The sequence below is a fragment of the Lissotriton helveticus genome, chromosome 5_1, assembly GCF_964261635.1.
Source record: "Lissotriton helveticus chromosome 5_1, aLisHel1.1, whole genome shotgun sequence".
Lineage (NCBI taxonomy): Eukaryota > Metazoa > Chordata > Amphibia > Caudata > Salamandridae > Lissotriton > Lissotriton helveticus.
Genome location: NC_136065.1, coordinates 805,927,582 through 805,950,037, shown reverse-complemented (window position 1 = coordinate 805,950,037; position 22,456 = coordinate 805,927,582).

Genomic DNA, 22,456 nt, shown 5'->3' with positions numbered 1-22,456 from the left:
AATCATAAGTGTAGATATTCCAATACTGGCTACAATATCCACAACTTAGATCGGTCAAAGGCGCTACTTAGATCCATAAATGCTAAGTAAATGGCCACGATCTTTGCAGTTATATATTTTCCTAAAATGAGGTTAAGATTCAAACATGATCCCAAGGTTCCCAGACCTCCCCTAAAGCCATATTGTACTGGGCAAAGGAAATCATTCTTTTAAGCCCAGTCCTCTATTCTTTTAAATATAAACGTCTGACAGTCATATTTACAGAGTCTAATAATGAAACCGTCTGTAGCACAGAGGATCCTGTATAGTACCCCTACTTAAACACTGGCACAATAGTTGTAGCTTTCCACGATTTGAGGATTCTAACTGATGCCGCAGCCAGCGATTAAGACATTAGTGATCAGAGGGGCTCATAACTGAGTTTTAAACGTATAAACCTTCATGGGCACCCCATCAGTCCAGGGAGCCTTGTTGGAGGGGCTAGTCAAATTGGCAGAGGATACCTCCTCAAGCTCAAATGAAATTCCAAATAGAAACGGGGGCTCTCCTCTATGAGATCTACACTATCACTATGTCCTAATGAATACATCTATTTAAAGCACGCCACTCAATCTTCCAGGTCAATGTTGGAACCTAATTCATCGTACAATGTTGAGGGGGTCTGCTTTCCATTAACAATCTCCCAAAACCCCTTAGTGTCCTTAGCTTTGCGAGTAGAAACTAGTTGCTCACATGTCTCCTCCTTTCTAGCTAGCTTCCTATTCTTGAAGGCCTCCTTGTTAGCTGACCTTGCTGAAGTAATGTTTTGCTGATTACTCAGACGCACATTAAAGGCCTCTCAGGGCCTACGGTTAGAGACCCTACACTGTGTGTCAAAGCATCCTGATCTTTGTATCACACTAGGGTCAAATAGATTTAACACAATTGTTCTGGTAGAATGGTTAAGGGTCTGAAAAGCATCTAATGTGTTAGTGGATGGGGGTTAACAGTTAGAAGACAGTCCATTAATAAGCCCAAATTAGACACAATTATCAGGTTCATCAGGGTGGTAATATGAATTGCTCATGATTTTTTCCTAATGTGCTTGTCCTTTTATATCAGGACAGTTAAACCAGGGGAGGAAACAGAGCAACGGCTATCAAGAATTCTAAGAACAAACTCAATGGGATATGGCAACTATAACAATTTTCAAGGACCCGCACCGCACACAACCATAATGTTCCATGTGCCTGGATATAAAAACATAGTCAACGGTTGAACCTTGGCCCCAACCAACAAAAGTAGGGGGTTGAATATGAAGATGCATCACCGTATTTATCACACTAGAAAGCCCATATAACATAGGGCCTTATACAGCCTCCCCCCTATGATCAGATGATATTGCACAGATTAGGGAACACTCAACAAAATGGATTAGATTCTGTGGAATTCAAACCCAGTTTGACACTAAAATCCCCTCCTAGTATCACATTAAAATATCTGGAGAAAGTAAGAGACCTAGACTTCAAGATCGGCAATACCTGAAATAGTGTCTCAATCTGTCAGCCTGGGTCATATACTGAATTGTAAAAATTAATGAGGAAAAAATTATCTTGTTAGGTTAAACAGTCCACAGGATCTGTATACCATTATGATTGGAGGTAACTGGGATGATCTTTAAAAGCGTAGATATATGGATCATATAGGCCAAACTGCCTCTGGCTCTCTCTCCCAAGAATCAATGGCTGGGATGGTGTAGTTCTCGAAACCATCCCAAATGATGGTCTCGCTGGCCCAGATTTCTTGTAACATGATTATATCAAACTGAGCGATGAAACCAAGCCACTTTGGATCTAGCTGTTTGGTCCCAAATACCAGCTATGATCTAACATACAAGCTTTAAGGTAAGGCCCTGTTTTGACGCCAAGGGTCTGAAGGGGAAGCTAGGCATAGAAATCTAAGTGCTCAAGAATGCATAGGTCGATATTCTAGGCATCATTCATTAGGATCCAAATCCAACAAGGGGAGAAATCTGTTGGAAATAGGGACAGGTGGTCTCTCAAACTTACAGACCATCGCCCAGTGACTCTGACGCCTGCATGCAACCTTGGCTGTAATATCCTCATGGAAGAATATGAATGCTCTCATTCAAAGAATGCTGACTACCACTACTACAAATCAAAAGGTTAGATTAGAATGTCTACAATTGATCACAATGCAGTGCCCCCTCAGATGCTTTGCAGTGGTGCCCACCAATGCAACCCTTCTCACAAACAGGATGTCATTATTTTCATTAAGATAAAAAAATGTAATTACTCGTCACTCAATTACATACCTTGTTCTTCAGCTGGTGGGTGGATTCCTCAGTAGAACGGGTCAGAGATGGAACACCTGTCATATGGACAACATTCAGGTGGCAAATTAAGACATGGTCCTAGACCCTGGCTAAAGTGAGCAATGGAACCTTGTAAGTCCCCCAAGTGCCTCCACGATGAGCGGAGGGGCCAAAGTATTCTCTGCTAGTAAGTTGGATCGTCTGGGCACCATAAAGAGCAATGCCAGCTTGAAATACATGTATAGCTGATCTAGCGTAAGCATGGACAGTGAACTCCACGTATGGATGTTTTTCCTTGCTCACACTCCCCAACATACAGGTGGTCGCGGGTGGTCGTAACCGCTCTTGTTGAGAAATATTCTGTTTGCGTTGAGAAAGTTGCCGCTTGTGTAGCAAATCTACTAAAGTGGCAGAGAAGAAGCAGCACCCTCTTGCACTGCACATGTTGCTGTTCACCTTGATTTTTCAGTGCAAGACAAACACCTGGTGTGGAAAATGAACACAAACAGTCATTACCAAGCACACTCAGTCACTTGCAGAACTCCACGTAGTGCAGCAGAGTTTTTTGATCACTTTGCAGAGTTTCACGTAGCAGAACTCCACATACTCCACCCAAGCTTAATCTAGGGGTGCTGACAGCAAAAGTCATATCCATCCAAACCCCTAACAAGGCTTGAAGAAGCTATTTTTCTTTTATCGCTCATTTTCAAATGCAGAAAAAAGAGAGGAAAGGAAGTCCAGGTAGCATAAATATGAGAACAATTTGATGCATGAAAATGTTTTGCCAGCTACCTGGGCCCCTTGCACCTGGTCCAAAACCTCGCACAGCCACTTGACAGGAGACTTCTTTATGGACCTGGTAATTGTCCTTTTGTTAGTTGTTTTTATTTTGTAATCACTCTATATTTGATGGATACTACTATTTTATTCTCACATACCATTGTGCACTTTCTTTTACCAGTGCTCCCATGACTCCCCCTTCTCAACTCTCTTACTAGGAGGGTATCTACGATCTAATCTATTTACTCGCTGGGCCAAAATTACCGGGTCTGTATACATAGGGGGGCAGGAGACATCTATCTCATACAGATCTCCCTTTGTGTAAGCAGGATTAATACAATTATTAGTGATGCTGGCTTTTTCTTTAACTTTAAAAATGACAAACCACCCTCTAGAATTCCAACAATCACTAGTTCAAGCCTTACCATTGTTCCCCTTCCAATTATGTCCAATAAAACCTTACCCTCTTGTTTCAAAAACCTTTGATTGTGGTACACTGCCAGAGCATGTGGACATACTTCTGCTCTCTCCGGATGTATGGCGTTACAACGCATACTTTTACAACACATACCTTTACAACGCATTTTTTACTACGCAACATCCATTGCAACGCATTCCATGACAACACATGTCATTACAACAAATGTTTGAAAACTACCTTTACAACGGATTCCATTACAACGCATACTACCTTTACAACGTATACCATTACAACGCATACCATTACATTGCATACATGGTAAGTATTGGATAGTGTAGTGGTAAAAATGACTATTCTAACTCCAGGGGGGTGCAACAGTAGGGTAAGTGTTGGATAGTGTAGGGATAAATATTACTAATCTAACTCCAGGGGGTGCAGAAGTAGGGTAAGTGTTGGATAGTAAAGGGGTAAAAATTACTATTCTAATTCCAGGGGGTGTAACAGTAGGGTAAGTGTTGGATAGTGTAAGGGTACTATGCATTGTAATGGTATGCGTTATAATGGTATGCGTTGTAATGACTGCGTTGTAATGACATGAGTTGTAATTGTATGCATTGTAGTGTCATGCGTGGTAATGTTTGCGTTGTAATGGCATGCGAAGTAAGGGATGTTGCGTTGTAATGACTGCATTGTAATGGTAGTGTGTTGTAAAAGTTGTGTTGTAAAGGTTGTTTCACGCCCTCTCCATACCACACTAAAGACACAACTTTGTTTCTCGACCTCCTAATATTAATAGCTTCTTAGGCATCCAATATGCCCTCGGCGCTGTAAAGAAATGATTTTCTCTTAAAGGAGCAGATTTTACTAAACCCCACTAAGTAGACATCAATACTTGCCTCATATGTGTCAGCTCTACTGTTGCCAGTAGAGCTGACACTTGTTTCCATGTTTCATCTGGCAAGATAAAAATCTCATTCCCATCTTTCATCAGCTTCCAGTACCATTTAGACACTTCTCTTCTCTGAGGTGGATTCTCTTGCAGTATTTCTTCCCATTCCCTATTGCTTTCTCTGCCATTTCCCAGTCCATGCACCCAATTTGGCAGTTGATAGAACTTAAATTTGGATAGTCTGCCGTTTGGTATCCCATACCTATATTGCTAAGAGGCCAGATGATTTGCTTTGGTGATCTGCCCCACTTGTTCACTCCTGCTTCAAGTACAAATACTGGACATTTACAATTAAAGGACCTGCTAATTTATCCTATAGACATTCCAGTGTTCCAGGTGAGCCGTATATTGGTGTGTATTCTCTATAAAAATGTATTCCCAGCTCCCATCTAACCTAGAAGCAAAGCTCACAAGCTGCAACCAAAGTCTACAGCTTAACTTTTTTGACGTACTTCGGATGTCCACAACAAAGTAATCACCTCCCATCTGAAGATTTTTCATCAGCAATTGAAATGGAGAAGGAAAAATAGGGCCATAGGATAATAGGATTCTTATATTCTTCAACTGAAAAGCCAAGCAATAGAAATGGAAGTCTGGAACTGCTATACCTTTTCCTTTTTTTTCCTTCAAAGTTTCCTCCAGACTAATCCAAAACCAAATACAGCTACTCCAACTGAAATTTCTTTAGCAATTCAGGTTTGAAAAGTAAAGGAATTGCATTAAAATTAAAGTACATTTTGAGAGAATTGTCATCTTGATCATTTTGGTCCTTCCTCTAATTGAAAGTGGGAGGCAGCCCCATGATCTCAGTTGTTTGCTAGTTTCTATAATTTTTTCCTCTAAATTAATCTGACTAATTTTATCTAAATCACTTGAAACCCCTAAATATCCTTTATCCATTTTTACCAATGGAATATCACAATGGATGTTCCATTCCATTCCATTATTTATTGGTTGACCAAATATCCAGAGACCCTCCAAAAGTCCACCAGGGTGCATAATATCATTGGGAGAGGCCTATGTAGTACAGTTGGATATACCATCAGGCTTTGGTAGCCTTGAATTTCATCCAAAAAGCTCTGAGCAGGAGCCTTTGGGGAACATGGTGGATAGCTAAGAGCTATGGTTGGGAGCTCTCATTTCTCTGTGGTACTCTGTAATGCCAAAACGTGTATGCACAATAAAAAAGGAATCAAAACTAATTATCTTTGGTTGACGGAATAAGCTCACATGTATCTGAGGTTCAGTAGAGGGATGCTAACTTGCTGTGGGTAATTTTCAGTGGATGTCTACAGTGAACTGGCTCTCATGAAGCTTGGCGATACCGGGCTGAGGCAGGGATGAGGCTCCTTAGGTGGAGGCAGCACTGAGGCTCCATAAAGTTTGTTTCCACAATGGCTGGGTTCCTAAAAATGAATCTTCTGAAAAGCTGCATTTAGTAAGCCATATGCCTCTAGTGCAAGGGTTCCGGACAGTTGGCAAAATGATACACCGGGAGCCCTCAAAACCACTCTTTTAGGACACAAAAGAGAGTGGAAAAAGATCAGTCCAACATGGGTCTGGGGACTGGAGGAGGCTGAATTGAAGGAGTAAAAACAATATATGTAGCGACTGGGAGTTGACTCGGAAGCAAGTTGTGGTATTTCCTCCCATCAAAAGTGTTAGTGAAAAGGTTGAATCCTATCTCACAAACAAAAATAAGGGCAGTGGAACCTTGCATGGCAAAGTTTCAGACTTCATTCTAGTTTCCACTAGGCCCTGGGAGAAGCTCAAATCTAAAGAGTCTCCGGGTAGATGGTCCAAACCAGCATAGTTTTAGAAAGATCACCCCCTCCTTAAATCTTTATTTAAGATCGAGTCTAAAAATGAAGAGGCAAACGAACCAATAGAGTGTTTCATAGGCACAGCAGAGGCAGATAAGCTGGGAGCAGAGGGTAACAGGACGATTTTTGAAGTAAGCAACGAATAACAGGTGTTAGCAAGACACATGAACAAACACAGCCCCATGAAACCCAGTTGCAAGGTATCAGTCCTCAGATTCAAGATCCCTAAAACCAGCTTGGTGTTGGGTGGTTATTAGTAACCTTAACAGAGGAGAGAAGATTAATTTTGCAATTTCAGAAAAGAAACAATAAAAAACACATGAAACCGGCGTTTCCTGTAAGCCAAAATGAATGAATAATTTAATGGAGAGAGTTTGTGTGATTGAGGCTTTATTAGAAGAGCTCAATAGAGGGCATTCAGTCAAAATATTGATTTGGAAATTTTTACTTACACAAATATTGAGTTTTAAATATCGTGACAGAAATAACGACAGCAAGAGTATATTGGTCAAGAATATCGAATTGAAGGTAAGAAATATTGGATTCAAAAATATAAAAGTCATTAATATTGTTTGCAAAAATAAAGTTGTGTAAAATATTGATGATTTAATCAGTGTTATGTATTTTAGTGTATATTTTAAATTGATGTGAAGTATTATTTTGTATACGTATTGTTTAGATTTTTTAATATATGTGTTACATCTTTTGTAGTAATTAATTATTAATTAGTAGTTAATTACAATTAATTAATACATTGATAGGTAATTATGGTAATTGTGTAAATTATATTTTTTGGCGGTTAGGTTTATAGGGGTAAAAGGAGGAAAGTTATTTATTTTTAATGAATTAATAATTATTTTTAGATATTATTAATTTAATAATTTACAATTAAAAATGGAAAATGGGTAACTAATTTTAGTTGTGGGTTGGGGTTTTTTAGGGGTAAAGGGTAGGAACTAATTTATTATCAATTAATAATTAGTTGGTAATTAATAATAATTAGTTGGTCATTAATAATAATTAATTAATTATGTATTGATAATTAATGATGGTAATTGCGTAATTTTTTTTGTTTGTGGGTTGTGGGGATTATAGGGATAAAGGGTGGGAAGTTAATTAATTTTTAGATTTAAAAAATGTATTAGTAGTATTTGTTTACTTGATAATTAATTATTTTATTTACGCAAATACATTTTTTTATTTTGAATGTGGGTTGTGAGATGTGTGGTGTTATATGATAGCAAAAAATAAAACTACATTTATGTAATAATTTGTGTTTTTTGTAAAAAAAAAAAATTATTTGTTTGAAAATTACTTTGTAATTTTATTTAATATTTGTATTTACATTTTCAACATATTTATATTTTGTTTAACTTTAAAAAAAAATTTTTTTATTTTGTTGATGACTTTAACAGCTGAAGCCTATCCGAACAAGCTGAGGCAGAGTAGATGGCAAAATACATATAAGACAACGCCCAACTCACAGTGCACACCATCACTGCGGCTAGGGAGCTGGTTGATGCCCCATTCTGTAGAATCTTGGGTCTGTGCCATTGCTACCATGAGGAGCACCGAAAGCTCAGCTGTACCTTTCACCGTCCACAGTAAGTACCTGTTACACCTTCAGATTCCTAGCCCAACAACCTGCTGGGCCTTGGTCCACGTCTCCTACTGGAAAGGCTACCGTGATTTCTTGGCCCCCCTCACCTCTGCCTTTCACAATGCTTGCATCTCAGGCGGAGGTGGAATTTGCTGCAGTGCTTGTCACCAAGATGGCAACTGGGGCCAGTCCTGACTACCGCCGCAGGGTGGGAGGTTCCACGGGGTCAAGTATCTCTCCTTCCGCCATCCGCCATCATCCTATTCTGAATCAGCCCTTACCCGACCCTGCTCCTGCTCACCCTCCATTACATTTGACTCAGAGATCTTTCCATCGGCAGCTGAGACCTAGACATTTTGACTGACGGCCGTTGGAGCTACCTCGCGAGCTAAAGGGGAGATGGACTATGGATGTTCTTCTTTGACAATCACCTACCTAGCCATTCTTTGGGTAAACTCTCCTGCGTCTCTCTACTGGACTTTTCTCCCTTCTCCTCTTCACCATACACCCTACACCTCTACTCTCTACTCTTCTCCTACTTCCAGCTATTGACCTTTGCCCTCACCCGTCTTTGCTCATAGTTCCAACCCTACCTATCTTGAGACCTAGCTATCTGACTGATGCTCGATGGAGCTACCTGTGTAGCTACTGGGGAGATGGGCTGTGGATTCCCTCCTCAGACGTCACTTACCCAGTAGGTCTTTGGGCAAACTTCTCTCCTGCTATCTTTTCCCTCATCCTCCCCTTCACACTTCCCCCTTTCCCCCTCCTCTCTATTTCTCTATCACACCTTTCTTTCCTCTCCTAATTTGTTGCTTAATTTTTGACGTAATGTGTATTTGTTTTCATTCTCTGTAACTTAGTGTAGCCTAATGTAAAGTGCTCTGATACCTACAGGTCTAGCCAGCACTATATATAACTATATATAACTCATAAATAACGTACCTCTGAAATTTTGATGGACCTTTGACAATGCCCCCTGGGCATCTAAACTATTTGTACTCACCTAGATGCACGAGCAACCTTGCCCGAAGCCCGGTGGAGCTGTCACATGCAGCTAAAGAGGAGTCTGGCCCTGGTTTCTACCCCTCCGCTGTCACCTACCCAGCCGGACATCTGACATGGTTTTCCTTGTTTTTCCTGTTGTGTATTCCTTCCCTCTCCCTCCTCCTCCCCCTGTGACGCTTTGATTTAAGTGATGTAAGTATGTAACCTGTAACTCGCTGTAACTCATGTAAAGCGCTCTGATACCTCTGGGTCTAGCAAACGATATATAAAACTTTTCAAATAAATCAATAAATGTATCACTCCGTTATAAAACACTTCCCCTACTGATGCACTGACTGAAGTGGGAATGGTAAATGTTATCCCTCCGCTAACCAACATTTTCCTTACTGCTTCACTTACTGTAGTAGTAATAGTACATTTTATCCCTCCGCTAGACAACACTTTCCCTACTGTTGTGCTCACTGGAGTGGGAATAGTAATTTTTACACCTCCACTATCCAACACTTACCCTATTGTTGCACTCATTGGAGTGGGAATAGTAATTTTTACCACTCCGCTATGCATCACTTTCCCTTGGTGTTGTATTGGCTGAAATCTGTATAGTAAATATGTTCTATGTGTAATTCATCTATTTTACTACTGTTGCATTTATTGGAGGGAGATTTGTAAATTTTATTTTTATCCAGTATTAATATTTGTCTTAAATTGGAGTGGTAAATTGTTTATGTATTTACATTAATAGTTTGTGTAGTTGTGTTTAAAATGTAGTGGGAATAAGCAATGTATTAATTGTTATAATTAACTTTGTATTGGTATAATTCATATGATTATGTTTTGTTTATTTATAATTATAATATTTTTAGTTATTTCTATTTGTTTGTTGGAAAATAATTTGTACTAAATTTAAAGCTTTTTAAATAGTTTAATGTTTAAAGGTAATTTGATTTTTTATAGAGGTTATGTTATTGGTATATGTATATATATATATATGTATATTTATTTGTCATATTTTTATATAATTTTAAAATGATAAAATACATTACAATTATTAGTTTAATAATTGTTTTAAAGTATATATATATATATTTGTGTTAATTAATATATGTGTGTGTTCAACAGTTTTTAAATTACTTTTTTTGTTATATTCGTTAAAATGTATGAAAAATCTATTTTTTAAATTCATGTTATTTTTTAATATATTTAATATTTATTATTTTGTTCTATATATATAAACAATATTTTACACAACTATATTTATGACATCAATTTTATTTTCAGATATTTAGTAGGTAGATATTTTTCACATCGATATTTATAACTCGATATTGTTGTATGGGGATATTTTAGGTGTCGATATTCTGTCAGTGAACCCAATACAGAGGTTGAAGCCAATCATGGGGGAATTCGGCCTTGAAATCAGGAGAGAAAGAACTCAAAGACGAAACGTCTTAGAAGGGTTACAAGGCGATAACATTAAGGGCCCGATTCCGATCTCGCTAGGAAAGCCCTCCATATGACCCAGATCCTGAGGGCTTTCCAAGCAAGAGGTGCTCCGTGAGTCAGCACGAGTGAGTACGATGCTGCTGTATGCTTATGGACTTGGTACGCTCGGACTCCCATTGAACTCTATGAGGCAGATAAACAAAGGATTCATCGAGATCGTTTTACAAAGAATTTAAACAGGAGGAACCATTGAAAAACCCAGATGAATTCAGAGACATATTCGCTGTAAGAATGAATTTTAGTGGAATTTTAGTGGAATCCCTTAAAACTGGAAACTATACAAGAGGAGTGTGGCCTTTGCACATTAGGTTTTATTTCTCTAGGGCCACGCTAGACAGACAGTGTGAGTTGGGGAAGTATATCTAGGAACTTAGAACACTAGGTGCTGTTGCCCAAATGAGATTCTCGGCTACCCTAAAAATTATGTGGAAAAATAAAATGCACACCATAAGGGCCCGAAAGAGGTCAGAAACGTAGTGGAACAGATGAAAGTACAAATAAAGTGAAATAAAAACAACAAGGAAAATTACGGCTCAAAAGGTATCTAGAGAATACCCAATATGGTTGCAAGGAGGTTTTCCCAGGGAGGTTAAGCAGATTTCAGACACTACAAGAAGGCAGAAGCAATAGTAATCACTGGGTAGTGAGCATTTGAATGAAAAAAAAAGTCCACTTTTGCAGGAGTTAAGACAAAGAAATAAGGGAGCAGGGAACTCACATCAAAGAAAAAGAGACCTCTTTTGAATAAAATATTAGTCTGAGTATTTAGTATGCCGGTAAAGGTGTTGACATGGAATTTGATACCCACTTGGTACAGGAGGAGCTGGTAAACATTTTAAAAAGGTACTAATGGGTTGAGCATTATGTGTGTACCAATCAATCATGTTGAGGTAAGGGGGTAGCAATTCTGATCAAAAGTACTGTGAAGGCAGGTTTGGGTGAATGTACAGTTGAGCCAGAAGGCAGATGGCTGGATGCCAAAGTCAAAATGTATAGTGCATGGTATTCTTTTGTTAGATACTATAGGTTGAATATTGATGATCCGGCAATCCTCCAAGCTTTGTATTGTCAGTTATAGGAGGTTAAGGTCCCCATAGTGATAGGAGGGGATTTTAATATATTAATGAATTCTGATCTGGATACATCTACTAAAAGAAACATGACAAACTAACCCAAGATGTGTAAGGCTGTTAATGAAAGAGCTAGGGCTAATTGATATCGGGAGATAGAGACCTAATAGAGATCAAAGTTTTACTTTTCATAGTAAAACGTATGGGCATGCCTCCAGAGTTGATTTTTTTTCTGGTGGATATTAGGTTGAGCAAAAAATGTTAGTAGAGTGGAGCATCTGCCAGAACATCTGGCAGAACATCTCTCATATCACTCTGCAGTGAGGCTAGAAATACTCCTTGACAAAACACCAGCTCATCCTAGATGATCCCAAAATGAACTGTAGTACTGAATCCGGCAGTGGCAGAACAGCTCGGAAGAGATACAACAACATTTTTTCATTTTAATAAAAACTCAGCCTCAACACATAAAGGGGCCGATTATGATGGCGGACGGACCTGAGTCCGTCCGCCACCATAGAGCATGGCCTGCGGAGTTCCCTCCTGTTCAATTAGGATGTGACCGCCACCCTGGCGGTCACATCCTCTATTTTTACCATTGCGGCGGGTGCGGCTTCAAGCTGCATCCGCCGCAATGGTAAAAATGCATACATTGCATGTGTATGCAGAAAGCGGCAGGCACCGTGCGGTGCCTGACGATTACTGCATACAAATGCAGGGGGGTACCATAGGTACCCCCCATGTGCACCCCCACCCCCCCTTCACCTGCAACAGGCCCCGCAGTGAAGTTACACATGCTTTTCCACGGCGGAAAACCCGCCGCGGCAAAGCATTGTTCACAGCCCATCCTAATATGGCTGACCGTGTCTGAGAGACACCGTCACCATATTAGAGCTTTTACGCCGCGGTTGTAAGCCAACCGCGGCGGAAAAGCTGCGGACGGAAACCAGGACCCACCAGCCATCCTAATGTGGCGGTGGGTCTTTGGTGGGTCCGCAGAGGATTTTCCACATCCTCCGGGCCGGCGGTAGCTTCCGCTGGCCCGGAGGATGCGAAAAATCCTCCATCGTAATAGGCCCCATAATATGGGGCACATATAAAGCCATCATTAGGGGCAGGATAATAGGCCAGTCAGCAAAAAAAATAAGAAAACAGAGATAAATTAAGGGACTTATAAGCTCAAATTAAGAGCCTTTAGAGGGAGGTAGGATTTCGATGCAATGCCCAGGATCAAGCCACTACAGAACATAAGGTAAAAAATGCAAGAGCTGAGCTAGCAGATTATCTAGTAGGGATGATACAGAAGTAAATGGGAAGCTAGCAAACTGACCCATTAGGAGTAAGCGGAGGGGGTTGTGGGAAACTATTGGCATGGAAGATGAAGGTGAAGTACTCTAGAAACACTATCAAAGAAATTAAAGATAAGGAGACTGGCAGAAGTTGTACAAAGGATTTGGATATAGAACAGGCCTTTACCAGTTCCTTCCAAGTATTCTATACAGAGGATTCAGTAGTCTCTGAGGCCCAGATAGAGACATTTCTTGGGAGTGATTGTTTTGCCCACTTTTCATACTGAAGCAAAGCAGAGTTTAAATCTGAAGATCAGTACGGAGAAGGTGTTAGGGGGTGAGAAAAGAAACTAAAAATAGGGAAAGCGACTGACCTGGACTGCCTGTCGAATGAACTGTATATTGTACTAAAAGTCAAGCGGATCCAGCCTTTACATGATTTATTAAATAGAGGGTTTTTTAGGGTCATGTTTTGATGTTTTTGCAAGAGAAGGTTTTCCATCAGAGATAGTTTCCGATAATGGGTGTTAGACTTTTCAGTCTTATGGTGGTCTACCCCCAAAGGTTTTGCCTGCTTGCCTCCAATTTTGCTGTATCACTTTTGTTGGCTTTAAAATTCTGAACTTTTTGCCGCTGTGAAACAGTGCTAAAGTGCGTGCAATTCTCCCCCAAAACATGTTATAATTGATGTATCCACAATTGGCATATTTAATTTATCTAGAGGTCCCTAGTAGAATGTATTTCATATGCCCAAGGCCTGTAAATTAAATGCTACTAGTTGGTCTGCAGCACTGATTGTGCCACTCACTCAAGTAGCATTTTAATCATGTCTCAGGCCTGCCACTGGAGAGCCTGTGTGTGCAGTATATACTGCCATGTTGACTTGGTATTTGAAACCCTTTGCCAAATCATAAACTCTCATCTTATTACATATAGGTCACCCTCGAGGTAGGCCCTAGGTAGCGCACAGGGCAGAGTGCTGTGTAATCAATACGTAGGACATGTACTTTTATGTTTTGCATGTCCTGGTAGTGAAAAACACACACATTAATTTTTCGCTTCAGTGAGGCTTACCCCTCTCATAGGTTAACATTGGGAATTCCTTATTACACTTGTCAGTTGTAAATCCTAATTGAGAAAGATTAGACGTGTCAGGTTTCATATAATTGGAATGGTTATAATAGATCCTTTTTATTTACCTTTAAATTTATCATTACCATTTTTAAAATGTCACATATAGAAGATGGCTTTTTTCTCCTCTTAGCCCTGTGGGCCTGCATTCTATCTCCAATACACATCTGGGGTAGATGACAGCTCGACTTTGTTCATTCCCCCTAGACAGCCACACACAAAGGGAGCTTAGGTGTGACTAAGTGGCCATCGACATCCTGATGGTTAATCCAGGGCCAGATGGAAGGGAAGAGCTGACACTCACACCTTAATAAGCTGTGTTCTGTCCCCACACAAATAGTTTCATGCACCCCTAGAGTGAGTCCGGAGCCAGAACTGGAATGGAGGACCTCTGTGCATGCCAACGCTCTTTCTCACTCAATGCCGATTAATCGCCACTGCTGATCTCACATCGCCGACGGCACAGCGTTTGTCTCCAGTCTCTGACACATCTCCAACTTTGCATAGTTCTATGCCAAGGCATCACCTTCAATCCAGCCATTTGACGACAATTCATTGCTCCATTGGTCCTTGCATCTTGACTCCATTGACATGAATCTGACACACTTTCCGTTGGGTCAGGGTTGGTCCCTGTAATTGACCCACAATCCATCTAGTTTGGCGTGAATGTTTGTATTTTCCCCAGTCTAGCATGACCAGATAGCCCAGGTTGGTTCAAAGCACTATAATTTAATATTATCTTTTGAAGTCATACTCTGAATATACTTTATGGGATTTTTGACATCTTGTTCTTGTTTTATTCATAAAAATACAACCTAATTTTCTAACTTGGTATGGAATTTTTTTGGAATGTTTTCACTGTCTTATTATTTTGAAATGTTAAACAAATACTTTCCAAATTGTCTATTAAGTTAATCCTGCCTGCTCTGTGCCATGCTTCCAGAGGAATTTATGGTTTTTATCTGACTTATTTTGGCTAGGATTGGGTTTCCTGTTTGGATAAGGTGCATACCTCTCCCAACCAGAAACCCAATTTCTAACAATGGAGTACAGTATATTTCTGAGGGGATGGGAAAGTTCTTAGAAGATGCAGGGATCAAACACAAGAAAGGTAGTTTATATCACCCTTGGGCTAATGGTCAAGTAAAACAAGCTAATTGAGTGATTAATGAATGTTTCAGAGGAGCTTTAATGGAGAACGAGAATGTGAATGATGCTGTGCGTGCAATGCTATTGTCATACCATAACACACCACATTCTGGCACAGGGGTGTCTCGTGTGTGCTTTTCTAAGACCCACATGGTTGAATAAATGTAAAAGTACCTGGTCTGGGAGTATGGATCACAACCATTTTGATGATTATTGGTGAAAATTGTGGTGGGTCATAAAAGAGCAAAAGTGGTATTATTTTTTTAAAGGAACCAAGCATGTTGGTTTTAAGAAATGTGATCTGGAATGTCTAAATTACCGGATTCAATAGCGATGAAGGGTAAATTGATATTACGTTGTCCCTATTTGATTAATGAAGTGAATGATGATGATTTTGCTGTCAAGTTAAGTAATGAACAATAGTGGAATTCTGCACTTGTTGTTAAGGTTAATACCAATAGTGATGATTTGGGGTCAGATTGCCATGTTTCTCTTTTTGATTATAGTAATGGCAGAACTATATGAAAAGAAAGACCAAAAGTCCTGTCAGCTTTGAAGATCACATTCATCACATGATGATGATAATGAGATCACATTCTGGAATGAAAATGTTAATCTGTTGTAAGAATTGTTATTATTTATAGAAATTGTATTTGATATTGTGGATATGGGTTATTTTATTGATTTTAATATGTTCTGTTACAATGGTTTCCATATTGATGGTTGTGCTCATCTTACTGTTATTGTTGTTATTTTTTTATTAGCTTTTATTTTCATTTTGTAGTATTTATTGCTTTGTTTGCACCCAGTTAAGTTCTGTAAAGAAAGGGGGAAAGTGTGTTATGTCTTAGGTTTGCCTGTTTCTTTGTAACATCTTGTCACTCAAGAATTGGAGCTTGAGGTCGACACACAACAACATCCCATGGGATGAATGAGGAGGAGAGCATAGTTTCTGTGCTGCCTGTTTTCATGCTGACTTGTCTACAATAAATATTTTCCATACTTTTGGTGCTGCATGCTACTTTTTAGGTCAAGCATTGGCAGCGCATGAGCTGCTCTGCGAGGCATGTTGTGTTAGGGTATGGCCTTGAGGCCCGCCCACTCTCGGCCCATATTTTCTATTGGCTTGTGCCATTGTCCTTCCTAATTCCTGGCTTCTGATTCATTAATAGGCTTGTTATTCCCTCCTTGGTACCACCTTATCTTCATTTGTAACCTCCCATGAGGACTGGCCCTTTTAATTCTGTTGTTACAGGGTATGTTTATTTCAGACTGTAAGCACTATTTTCTTAAATGACTTTCTGGTACAGCAAGCAGGACATAATTCCCTGCAATATTCAGCGCGCCATGCACGCTTTAACTTTCAAAGCAGCCCAGGACAATGGTGGCTGCTTCTTTGTAATACAATAGGTCTCACATTACCAGTGTTTGAGCTATTGGCATTGGTAAATGCCAATAGCTTAGACTCTAGCTAATGTGAGACCTGTTACATTGCAACTATATATATTTTTTAAGTGCCCTAAACAGCGCATTCACTTTAATGCCAGCTTTTCCCCATTCTTTAGACATGGCTAGTCTAAACAAAGGAGCGTGGACTCTATTAACATGAAAGTGGGGCATGGGGCACTTTTACAAAAAAATTATTTGTAACGCAGTAGGTCTAGCATTTGTGAGAATTAGTGCAATACTCAATTACCTTCCTCCTCCGTCTTCCTCATCACAGTTACCCAGGAGCACTACGTGTTCGGGGCACAGCATTCACACATATAAAAAAAATCTCCACCCAAGATGGTGGCCTGACAGGAAGTACCTGTCACCAGACCTATAAGGGTGGGCCAAGCCCAGATCACATTCTGCACTACCCACAAGTAGAGAAGCAAACAAAAGGAAAACGCTAATTATTTATTTGTCCCTCAACAGCCAAGGGAGGGATTGAGGGATCATGACTGTGAAGAGGAAGACTATGATGCAGAGTAATGTAGATTATTGGTAAGTAACCAAGTTATTACCTTCCTCCTCTGTCTTCCTCGTTACAGTTACCCAGAAGCATATACCCATGTGCCAGATGAACAAAAGAAACAGACAACCAAAGGATGCTAAGGACATTTATTTGCAGACAAGCACAATCAGTGAACAGCAGCAAGGACAGCAGAGCCATAATCCCCAGAAAACACCTACCCCATCCCCAACTTATAATGGGAGATGATGGTATGAGGGGAGGACCAAGTCGCCACCACACAAAAAACCTTCAAGGAGGTGCCCTTAAAAGAATCCCAGAAGGAAGCCACACCCAGGGTGGAATGCCCCAAAGTGACCGGAGGAAGAGAAACCCCTGAACAAAGTTAGTCCAAGGAAATAGCGGACCAAACCCAACTTGAAAGTGTAGTCATCGTAGGACGATGACCTCGCGGGACCTTGTTAAATACAGTGAATAAAGCAGGATTTCCTCTGCCGTAGAGGGGTTAGGAAAAAAGGCCAGAAGGACAATATCCTGGGACAAATTCCGAAGCCGCACTTTTTAAGTTAGCGTTAAATCCCAACTTTACGCTCTATGGCTTACTTGTTTAATGCCCACCAGGGTACCTGATACCATGGGATACTTCTTTTCCCAGCTATGTAACCCCCTTACTTATGAGCTCCAAAAATGTCTCGCTCATAGGCGACCTAAATCTACACTTAGATGACCTAACCAATTCAACATGTAGTAATTTCATTGCTGACTTAGCTGCTTTGAACATCAATTTACTAAATTCTGGCCCAACATATATAGCAGGTCATCTGTTGGACCCCATTTTTTCTAGTCTTTCCCATATTAAATGTACTCCTGCAGTACCCATTTGCTGGTCTGACCACTTTCTTTCTAAATTTAGCTTCACTCCTCCAACCTCTTCTACTCCTTCCTTTCCCTCTCTGAAGACCCCAAAAAGGAGTTGGAAAAAACTTAACTTAATTGCCTTAAATAACATTTTATGTTTAAACGTACCCTCTGCAGACCTACAAGTTGGCACACTTGCCAAAAATATACATAACTGGCTTTCTAACTCCTTAGACTCCTGTCTTCCTTTCTCTCATAAAAAACTAAATAACCATCGTCCTCCAGCACCATGGTTTAAAAACTCCCTAAAAAAGGTAAAATCCAAATGTAAAGCATTAGAACGTAGATGGCGGAAAGACTATGCGCCTGAATCTAAAATCATCTACATCAAGGCAAGAAATAATTATCATAACTTGTGCAACAGTGCTAAGGCCAGTTTTGTTTTTAAAACCATCTCTGAAGCTGCCAACTGTTCAAAAACTCTCATTGGATTGGTGAGAGAATTGGCCAGTTCAAAAACAATCGCAAATCCTCTGCCTTTAAATGAACGTCAGTATGTTAATCTTGCTCAATTTTTCACACAAAATATTGAAGAAATTCATTTGGAAATTGCAAATTCAAATTTATGCAGACCTCCTCAGTCCCAATCCGCAACCCTGACCTGGGTTCCACCCCTCCCTGACATCACTATTACCTCACATTGTGAGCCCCCCTTGGAGTCCGCCACCCCCATCCCACATTTAGACTCCTGGCCACTTCTAAATATTGACTCGCTCAAAACCATCTTAGATAAAGTCAAATCTGGCTCGCCCAAGGACCCCCTCCCAATTTCCACTACGAAACAGCTGGACACCCCTCATCTACAGGTGATTCTAAATGCCTTGAATTCTTCATTGCGTGAATCCCCAGATCCTGAACAATGGAAACATGCAGTGGTGACGGCCCTTCTAAAAAAAACACAGCAGACCATAATACTCTCTCCAATTACAGACCCTATTCACTTTTGCCAGCCTTTTCAAAAATCATCGAAAGACATATCCACTCCCATCTTTCACAATTTACTGAAACAAACAATATTCTCCACCCCTCCCATTCTGGTTTTCGAGACGGTTTTTCTACAGAGACAGCACTGTTAGGAGTCACTGAGAGGCTGCGTCATTATCTTGATGCCGGACAGACAGTAGCACTCATACTGTTAGACCTCAGTGTGGTGTTTGAAACTATCTCCCATCACCTGTTAATCCACACATTGAAGTCCTTAGGCATATGCGGTTCTGCTCTGGACTGGATTACTTCCTTTCTGGACAACCGCACCTTTCAAATTTTCACAGCCACAGCTAGCTCCAAGATTTACTCATTACCTTATGGGGTACCTCAGGGATCGATTCTCAGCCCACTCATTTTCAACTTGTACGTCAGACCTTTAGCAGACATTGCAGATCAAGCCGGTTTAACATTCTTCACTTATGCCGACGATTCCCAGATTATTTTCTCCCTCTCAAATTCTGACCCCTTCGCACCCTCTTCTCTTAAACAAGGCCTTAGAAAAATCTCTAATTGGATGACTCAAAATCACCTAAAGCTGATTGGCAAAAAAACTGAAGTTCTTATCCTGGGCAAGAAGAAAGATCTTTGGAGCTCTTCTCACTGGCCAGCTGAGATGGGTAATCTTCCCAAGCCCTCTAGCCATGTTCGGAACTTGGGTGTCATTATTGACGACTCATTGTTCATGCACCAGCAAACAGTCAAGGTTACAGCATTATGCTTCACCATAATAAAATGGCTTAGGATAATCTTATGGATGCTGCCAGTCACCACCCAAAAAACTGTGGTCCATGCCCTCATCACCTCATGGCTCGATTACGGTAACATTCTTTACCTTGACTCCAACAAGGCCATGACCCGCAGACTTCAGCCAGTCCAGAATTCTACAGCTAGACTTCTCTGCAGAATTCCGAGGGTTTCCCCTATTTCTGGACATCTCTGTGACCTACATTGGCTCAGGGTAGAGAACTGTATTAAGTTAAAAGCCCTGAGCTATATGTTTAAAATCAAAACAGGTGCGGCACCTCAGTACCTTCAATCACTTGTCCGCCCCTATGTTCCCTCCCGTCACATGCGGTCTGAAACCATGGGCAACTTTGTTGTGCCCAGGGTAAGACTTTCCAGGATAGGGGGAAGATCTTTTCCTACCTCGGTCCATCCCTCTGGAACACTCTACCCCTTGTCATCCGCAAAGAAACTGTTTACACTCACTTCTGCAGAGCTTTTAAGACCTGGCTATTTGATCAATAAATTCATCCGACTGCCTTGCTATCTCTGCTCCCTGTCTGCCATGGCACCGGGAAACCCTTTCTGGGTAGCTGTAGTGCCCTACATATCAAATAAATAAAAAAATTAAAAAGATGGAAAGGAGAGGACACCTTGGGTACAAAGGAGGGTCAGGGCAAAGACCACCTTATCAGGAAAAAAACACAAGAAGGGAGGATGGAAAACTAAGGCACCAAGGGCTAGATGTAGGTAGCTAAATACCAGTCGGTAACGGCTGAAAATCGGTAATTATCCCGTTACCGACCGGTATTTAGCCTTTTCTAATGTAGGAGGCAGGTTTTAAGGATTCGGTAATTTACAGATTCCTTATTTTAAGAAATCGGTAAAATACCGAATCCTTAAAAGCTATGTAGGAGGCACTCAAGTGAGTGCATGTTAGCTTTAAGGATTCGTTATTTACCACCAACTACAGGTTGGTGGTAAATACCGAATAAATACCTTACATAACGCATTGTTTTGCTTTTTTTTTTAGTGCCATGTGGCAGACATACATGCCCTTAGGGCATGTATGTGTGCCACATGTGCACACATGCACAATTCAGGGGTGCACCAGGGTGTCAATGTGACACCCTGACACCCTTGAATATGGTCCCCTTATTACCGATTCGGTATTTACCGAATCGGAAATAGTTAATGGCTTCCCATTCATTCCTATGGGCCTACAGGCCCATAGGAATGAATGGGAAGGTAATTCCTTATTACCGAATCGGTATTGCCGATTTGGTAATAAGAAATATTACCGAATCGGTAACTTTTACTGATTTATTACCTACAGCACATTTACCGATTCTTAAATACCGAATCGGTAAAATTCGGTATTTAAGAATCGGTAAATTGTGATTACCTACATCTAGCCCCAAGTTCCCCCAAACGCCTCCCCGAGATAATAGCCATCAGAAAACACACCTTCAGGGTAAGAAACTACAGAGACACAGAAGGCAGGGGCTGAAATGGGGAGGGCTGCAAGGCATGAATGACCAGAGGAAGATCCCAGGGGGCACAGGAGAAGCAACAACAGGGCACCAAACAAAACAACTGCGTAGCAGGAGACAACCCAAGCACTCAAAAGAGAGGTGAGAGGCCCTCCTGATAGCCCTAATGGCAGACCACTGGTTTTGGAGAGTAGAAACAGACAGCCCTAGCAAGAAACTATCCCAGAGGAACTAAAGCACAGATTCCCCCTCATAAAAGTCAGGGATACATTTCCTCATGTGAAATTTGTAAACCAAAAGGTTACTGTCTTTCCTAGAATTCTGTATGGACAGTGCCAAATCCGAGGAACAACCCAAAGAGAGCAGCCATCACTGTTCAACTTCCAAAAACCCAACGCCAACTGGCTGAGTACCTGGTGAGACAGGAGAGGAAAGTGGAGCAGAGAAGGGGTCAGTAAGAACTTCCAAAGGGGAGCAACATTCAAATAAAGCAGGAGGGGATACAAAGGCTGGTGAGACCAAAAGGGAACCACCAATAGCACCACCACCCCCTCCATCCTGATCTTCGCCAAAATCCTGCTGAGAAGGGAAAGGGATGAAAGACAAAGAGAAGACCCAGAGGCCAAGGGAAACCCAGGCCGTCTACCCCCAACACCTCTCTGCAAGGAAGAAGAGAGCAAAACCTCAGCAGAAGAGCATCTTGAGAGGAGGCAAAGAGATCCAACCAAGGACTCCTGAAGTGCGCTGAAATCACAAGAAATATCAGAGGAGATAGGGACAGAGAAGCCAAGGAAGGAAGTAGGTGACTCAGTTGATCCACACAACCATTCTCCTTTCCCGGTAGATAGACACCATCAGACCCAGCAGGTTGGCTTTCGCCCATTCCCCAATCTGATCCACCACAAGAGACAAAAGAGGAGAGCAATGTGACGAATTCAAAAACAGCAATTGATTAACAGAATACAGAACAATGTCATACATTCACCCGAATACAGAGATCTGGGCCTAAATCCATAGTTTTTTGTTCAGGCCCCAGGAGGGTTCCAGGGGCATCCCCTTGACCAGGTAGTCTGGCAGCAGCCATCAATGCAGCTGGAGATAAAGGGCGGGAGTCACCGGAACTGAGGCATTGTAATCCTGGGACCTAGTGACTGTGAGCCCAAGGAGCCAGGAAAAGGGAAGCAGCCATATCCCCCTGCACCCACAACCAGAACTCTTGCAGAAGCCAAAAGGGCAGACAGGAGGGACTCCAGGGGAGACCTGAGCCAAAGCTGGCGACGTGGAGGAAGAAACACCATACCCAACCGGGTATTGAAGAGAGCACTGATGAATTGGAGTTCC